The sequence below is a fragment of the Furipterus horrens genome, unplaced genomic scaffold, assembly GCF_987537825.1.
Source record: "Furipterus horrens unplaced genomic scaffold, mFurHor1.1.pri manual_scaffold_11, whole genome shotgun sequence".
NCBI lineage: Eukaryota > Metazoa > Chordata > Mammalia > Chiroptera > Furipteridae > Furipterus > Furipterus horrens.
In genome coordinates this window covers 77753879-77761863 of record NW_028327181.1, presented here as the reverse complement: position 1 = coordinate 77761863, position 7985 = coordinate 77753879, and positions in this window count along the sequence as shown.

The window sequence follows — 7985 nt, the reverse complement described above, 5'->3', positions numbered from 1 at the left end:
TTACAAGAACAAAACAAAAATTTTAGTATGGAAAATTTCTAACATGCACAGAGCACCAGCAACTAGTACCATGAACTGCAGCATACCTGTCAGCAAGTTATAATAACCATCAACACGGCTGTTCTTGCTGTAGCTCTAAGCCCACTCCTCTCCTTTATCAGATTGTTTTGAAGCAAACATTAAGCATCATGTCATTTCATCCGTAAATATTTCAGCATGTATCCCTAAAAAATAAGGATGCTCAAAATCTGCGCTCTTAGATCCCTCAAAACAATGATGCTTGGTGAGAGATTACCAAGAAAATGCCCAGAAAAATTGCAAAATTTACATCACTCCAGAGGAGAATGAAGCATTCCCAGCTTGTGGCATTTTGTCATAAAGTGGGGGCAGTGTATTCATTACCTGCTAAGTCCACCATGTCCATCTGGCAGCCCAGCTTAATGGGGACCTTCCCACTGGCTGCATGGACATCCCTTTCATGCCTGTTATCTCTGAAAAATATCTACCTAAAGAAAACATGACCTAACCAGTTCTTCCCAACTGTGCTGTCTTAGGACTTGTTTCCTCATTGGCCGTTGTATGTGCACGGACTAATGTTAACATTTTCTCAACATGCCTACTATGTGTCAGACGCTGAGCTAGAGGGTTCTGTATGTACAAGGAACCTAACACTTGATTTAAATTTTTTTTATTTTGCCCTGGCCAGGTGACTCAGTGCATTGGAGCATTGTCCCATTACACCAAAAGGCTGCAGGTTCGATTCCCATTCAGGGCACATACCTAGGTTTCGGGTTCGATACCTGGGAAGCAACTGATTTCTCTCTCTCTCTCTCTCTCTCCCTCCTCCTCTTCCTTTCTCTCTAAAATCAATAAATATATCCTCAGGTGAGGATTAAAAAGAAGCAAAAAAATTATATTGATTTTTGTGGTTTGAATTTCCATCTGGTTTGGAATTCCAACCCAAACTGAAATGTTATGGAAGGGACTCTATAGATTTCCTTCAGGACTTGAATCCACCAATCAGCAGCATTTCCTGAGTGTGAGTGTGTGTGTGTGTGTGTGTAAGCCACCTTGCAAGTCACCCTGGGGGGTACCAAGAATAGGATGCAGCTCCTGCCTCATACTCCAATGGAAGAAATTTCTCTGTATTCAAGTCTGCAGAGAGCAGTCTCCTTCTCTCACGCCACAGGGTTTGCAATCCTGTCCTAAGGAGCTTGGAATTCTGGTTGGGTGGATAAGACAAGGCACACAAATAAGTAAACTTACAAGGCAGAACAGACCAACTGTTACAGCAGATGTAAAAGTAACATGTCATGGGAGTTGAAAGCGATAGCAGTAACGCGTGAGGAGGGAAAGCAGAAAAGCGTCGGTGGGGGCGGTGGCACCGGGGATGTGGCCTGTTTCCCAGGACTCAGGGCCGTTTGCTCTACACGTCATGCACAATAGGCAATGGAGACCACAGAGCAGGCTCTACTCTGCAGTTCCTTCTCCCCGGGGCACTGGTGATGGCCCTTACCAAGGGTAGCTGGCTTTGGTCCTGCCTACATTCTTCTTTCATCAGTCCCTTGACTGCTCTGTGTCCTCTGTACCTTACTGTGGGAGCCTTCTTGCTGGTGGTGACAGCTCCCAGAGCTTGCTTGCTAACCCAGAACGCCGGGTGATGCTGCAGCTCTCTGCATCTCCAGCAGATGGGTTTGCTCATCAAATCATCAGCTATCCATGCACTGTGAGAATGACAGGGGATGTGAAGCACCATTGGAGGAAAGAGTTACATCTTCTGGGGTCAAGGCTGGAAACAGACTTGTAGTCAGGATTTTTACAGGCAGAGGTGATGGGGAGGGAACTATAAGAAGAAAGGAGAGGTGAGAACAGAGCATTTTCAGAGAAGTCCAGCTGGAGGCTGGGCGGTGGTAGAGGGCAAGGGGGTGGAGGGGATCGTGGAGGTGCATCTGTAGAAGCAGGCTGAGGCATTTTGTGAAAACGCATAAAAAGATGCTGAGGACCAACACAGGCGATGAGGAGCCAATGAAAGACCTGGCAGAATTGTCACCATACTTTAGGAACGTGTTAACCTGGTACGGCAAGTAATACGGAATGGAATGGAGGGCGTAAAGGGAGGCTAGAAGACTGCTAGAAGGCCCAGGGTATCCACACTGAATAATTGTCTGCTTTCTTATTCATGAACCCCATTGGAATGTGGGCCCCTTGAAATGAGCTTTCTGCTGGCGCTAAACATCTTGAGGAATGGGCCTGCCCTGCATTAATTTTTTGTTTTCCTAGTGCCTGGCATATAGGAGATGCTCAATAAGTATTTGTTGAAAAAAGAAAAAGAGAGGTAAGGATGAAGGGAGGAAGGGAGGGCAGAAAAAAAGCCAAATGTTGTTATAGGCCATGGAGATAGCTTAGGGGAGAAGTAATGAAGGCCCTTCTGTAGCGGCAGAGGTGGTAGGAATGGTCAGGTGAGGAGCCACAGATGTGCCAATGAGAGCACCTACGGGACTTGGAAAGTGACTGGGTGTGGGAGGAAAACAAGAGCAAGGAATCTAGGATGGCTGGGAGAAGGATGGGGCTATTGATAGAAACAAAATAGGAGGAGAAGCAGGTCACTGATACTTTTCATTTTGGACATTTTGAGGTTCAGGTCCCGGCAGGCCCACCAAGAGTAGCTGTCCAGCCAGCAGCAGGACACGGGGAGCTCAGGAAGGCACTTGCAGTAAAAGCACATTCTGAAGAAGGCACACGTCTGCAAAGAGGTCCTCGTGGCAATCATGGGAGTTTGTGAGGTCAGCCAGCAGAGAGGAGAGAAGACGAGAGGCTGGAGGGCAGAGCCTTGAGGAATGCCAACACTTATGGGAAGGGAACAAGAGAAAAGGAAAATTGAGAAAGTGCAGGATCAGGATGGCGAGGAGGAGGTTTCCAGCAGGGGGAGGTGAGCAGCCCGGCCAGATGCTCCAGCGGCCCAGTGGGAGGAGGTCTGAAAGACTGCCCGCTGGATGCAGCAACAGGCAGGCAGTCACAAGAGCCCTCAGAGGGCGTGAGGACTCTGGTGCACTGAGAGCCGGATCCAGATTGTGCCGGGTAAGAAAGGAGTGGGTGGTGAGAGGCAGCAGGCAGCAGGCAGCCTGCGGAAACATGCTGAGAAGGGCTTTGGCAACCACGTGGAGGAAGGAAGGAAGGACCATGGCTTGAGGAGGGAGGGTTGGAGGAAGATGGCCTTTCAGAATGAGTGAGAGCAAAGCATATCTGTAGGCAGAAGAGGAGGAAGCAGTGAAGTGGGAAAGGAAGGAGGCAGGAGACACTGGGAGAGCAGAGCAAGGTCCCAAAGAAGGAGGGGAAAACCAAGAGAGCAGATTTTTTTAAAGTCTGCATATCAAAGCAGTTCATAAGTGGAGATAATAGCAAGTCCTTCCATGTGAAAAGCAGTGAAATGCAATCCATAAAGCATTTTTATATGCTTTCCTTCATTTAATTTTTGTGATGGGCACATATTATTTCTTTGAAAACGCAGGGAGTTAAATGACTCACTCAAGATCACACAACTAATAAACAGAACTTGGGATCAAAAAATCAATCAAGAGCCATTCATTGATTAAATGCCTGCTAATCCTGCACAGTGTTAGATGCCAAAGATTAAACAAACAAACAAACAAAAAACAGGAAATAGCTCCTGCCCTCAAGAAGCTTACAACCCAGTAGACTGAGCTCCACACTACTGGCAGATATGCTCCAGGACATAAGTGTGCCCAGCAGACAGCACTAATCCAGATGGAGGAAGAAAGAAGATAAGTTGGATCCAAGGGAGGCTTTCAAGAGCAGGTGATATTGGGTTGAGTCTGGAAGGATAAACAGGAAAGAACTGGATGAGAAATGGGCAGTGAGAGGAAAGGCCTTCCCAGCCAAGGAGATTGGTGTGCAAGAGCCTGGGGCCTTTGGGAGCTGTGGGCAACTCTGCTGGAACATGTGGCAGGCGTAGCAAGGTACTGGAGAGGCACGTGCCAAGGTGGGGGTGGGGGAGCAATGCACGCTGCTCTGAGGACTTCTAATTGTGTCCTTAAGTGAGAGCACCTGGGAAGGGTTTTAAGTAAGCGAAAGCTATCCTCAGCTTGGCATTCTAGAACAAGTACTCTGGAGGATCGCTGAAGGCAGTGTAGAGAGAATGGGTTAGAGGAGGATGTTACAGGAAGCAGGGAGACCAGTTAAAATGCAAAAGTAGTGGTTTAGGCAAGAAAAGATAAGGGCCGGCCTAGACTAGGGCAGTAGCATTTATAATGGAATAGAGAATGAATATATAATATAACAATGTAATATTACATTTATACATTATATATATGTAAATATGTATATCTATGTGTGTGTGTGTGTATGTTTGAGTAAAAACTGGACAACCTTAGAGGAAGGAGATAAAGAAATAAGGAAACAGAAAGGCTTAGAATGATTCTCAGGTTCTGGGTTGAACAGAGGCAGGGATAGAAGTAGATATTTGGTGGAGGTGGGAAGTTGAGTAGACAAAAATTTCAGGACATATTGGTCTAGGAAGCCCATGGGACATCCAGATATGGGATCTGGAGCTGACCTGGAGATACATCTTTGAGGTGAGTGTTTGGAGGAGAAAATGGTCTCTCACACAGCCCTAAGGAGCATTGAAATTTAAGAAGTCAGTAAAGAGACTATGAAACTGGAAAGTTGGTGTTCATGCTGCCAGTTACTACCAGAACCAATCAGTAGAAACAGGGATTGAATCTTTATGGGCGCTTTATTCCAACGGCTGGCAATCTGAGAAGACAGCAGATTATATATGCTAAAAAACTGTCTTGACGTCTCATCTCAACCTTGCCTTTTTTATAAGGAGAAGAAAAGGGTAGGCAAGGGGTTTAGAATTCAGGAAAAAAGTAGGTGATGGGTTTGGAATTCGGGGGGGAAAGATTAATCAGATAAAAGCTGCAGTCTGGAGATTTCCCTAGCATCCCAGTTATTCTTTACCTGCATCCAGACGTTTTCTCCCTGGAGCACAGAGGCTCAGATACCATCTTGATCACTTGCAGTCCTCCTGGGGCACAAAGGCTGAATTGCTTGTGGGCCTCCTGGAGTCAGGGTAGGTCCGGTCATACATTCTGGTTCCTGGAACAACAGCTTTCTATATAAATTAATCACTAAGCCTATAAACTATAACTTAAAGCTAAAAGAAATGTCTAACTCTTGAGTTCCCCATTAAATATACCAAGAAGGAGATGAGGAGAGGCCAGAGAGAAAAAAAAGGAGAAAATAATGTCTCAGAAAACTGAGATGAAGCAGGTCACCCTAGAGGATGCTAGTGAGAGTAATAAAAGTACTATTTTCATTTGCTTTCAGGGGGAGGGCAGACAGTTTCCTCCAGGCTGGCCAGAGAAGGCTTTAGGAAACAGAGGGAAAGTGAGAAAAAGAAAGGGCCTTTCAAGATGAGAAATGGAGAGAGAGTTGAGTCCATCTTCTCTTTGCTGTGTTTTCTTGACTCTTGATGCAATAATCAATGCATTCATAGAAAATAAAGCATGTTATTTGATGAAATGTGGAGAATCAGATGTTCAAAATGTGTCTATTATGTGCTTCAGAACCAGACACACTGAAAATGGAGACCGTCCAGTGTGATCATGCTGTCCTTAAAAATGTTCTTTTGATAAACACTAAACTGTTCTATATACCAGAAATGTTAATGAGGAAAATAAACAATAGGGTTATTTAGGATCATTTCAGAATTGAAGTTGAAACCATAATAGAAAACAAGAAACGAAAATAATCCAAAACTGCATGAACATTGCAGACCTCAGCTGCCCTTTAAAATTTTTTTCTCTGCCTAACATGACATAATTCTTCACCAGCCAAAGATATCAGTTTCACACACTAAAATTCAGCAAGTATGTGTCATACTTAAAGGATGGGCTATTGAGAGGAAAAAAATAACATAAAGAGAAACAATGCACAAAGCAACGCACATAAAGGTCTGAGTATTTGTCAGAGAAACTTTAAGAATATTATTGAAAAATAAGTGATACAGACTTGCATTTTAGATGGTAATAATGTACACAGGCAACCTAACTCACTCTCCTGCTGAAAACAACTAAAAATTCTGGATAAAATACTATAAATATTTTCTTCTAAGTACGTGAATAAAAGTGACAAATATTCAGCCAAAACCAAATGACAGTAGGAACCCAGAGAGATAAATGGAGCAGTTGCCTAACCAGTTAGCGTTCAATTTTCAAGAGCTAGCCCTGACCAGTGTGGCTTAGTTGGTTGGGCATCATCCTGGAAAGTGAAAGGTCACCAGTTCAATCCCTGGTGAGGACCTATGCCCGGGTTGTGGGCTGGGCCCCATCTACCAGTTGGGGCATGTGAGGAGCAACTGATTGATGTTTCTCTCCCTCCCGTCCCCTCTCTCTAAAAATAAATAAATAAATTGTTTTAAAAAGCCCTGAGTGGCATGGCTCATTTGGCTTGAGCCTCATCCCACAAAACGAAAGTTCGCCAAGAGGAACTGAGCAATACATAACCCAGGAACATATAACTCAGAAGGTGGCTGTTTGGAATGAAAGTGTTTGGAGAAGGCAACAGGATAATGATTTACTTGTGACTTTGATGAGTTCAGTGCACATGATAAATTTTTAGATGGGGCACTAAAAGCCTAGGAATAGGATATTTAGCTTCCAATCTAATAGAGGGGAAACAATGTAGTGACAAAAGTAATCAATCTAAAAGAAGTTTAAGAAAGAAGAGGAAAAATAAGCATAAAAACAGAAAATCAAACAGACAACTAAAAAAAGAAAAATAATATCTCGGTAACTGCATTAAGTGTAAAGCAATAAACACTACCATTAAAAGATTGTCAGAATAGAAAAAAAAATCCAGTTCTCTACAATTTACAAAAAACCCACCTACAACCTAAGAATGCACAAAGGTGAAATCAAAAGAATGGAAAAGGCACATTTAAGTAAGTACTAAGTAAAAGAAAGCAGATGTACCTCTGTAAGTATCAGAAAAAAAGTACTTGAAAGCAAAAATATATTATTAGATATGAAGACATCACTGTACAATGACAAAAATGTACTTCAAAAACGGACAGACTAAAAGGGAAACTTAAAATTTATCACCATAATGGTTGATGGCAATATCTTCAAGTGATCAAGAAACCAATCAGTAAAAAAAAAAAGAAAATCAGTAAGGATTTATGAAATTTGAAGAGCACAATTACTAAGTTTAATTTAATGGACACATATAGAACAATACCAAAGCAACATTCCAAAACTTTACAAGGACAGCACAAGAAAGGAAAATCACATACCAAGTTCACTCATGCACATCAATGCAAATATAAAACTGTTAGAAAACTGAATTCATTAACATTTAAAAGAATAATACATTATTACCAAGTTGGATTTACCCCATGAGTGACTAGTAGGTTGAATAATTAATTGATTTCTTAATATTAATTTTCTTAGCTGTGATAATATATGTGTTTTGTAGGAAAATGTCCTTATATTTAGGAGCTGCATGCTTTATGGGTGGTGTGTCATATCTGCAAATGGTTAAGAAAAAATATATGTATAACATATATATGATACATAGTAAAGCAAAGATAGTAAAATGTTAATAATTTTTGTACCAAGTCATAGGTATATAGGTTTTCATTGTACTATTATTTCAACTGTTACATACATGGGAAATTATTCATAATGAAAAGTTATGGAAAAAGAAAGACAAGTAATGAAATTTAACACATTAACTGAGTAGGAGGAAGAAGTCTTTGAAAAAAATAAACATATTACATTCATGATCTTAAAGAAGAAAAACTACTGGCAAGCATAATGATGGTATATAAAAATCATTTCCTTTAAGACTGGAAAATAGAAAAGGATGGGTAATTTTCAATATTATACTGGAGACCATCAGATAAGATCAAGCATGAAAATTGGATTGAAAGAAGCAAAACTGTCATTATTGATAGCTGATAT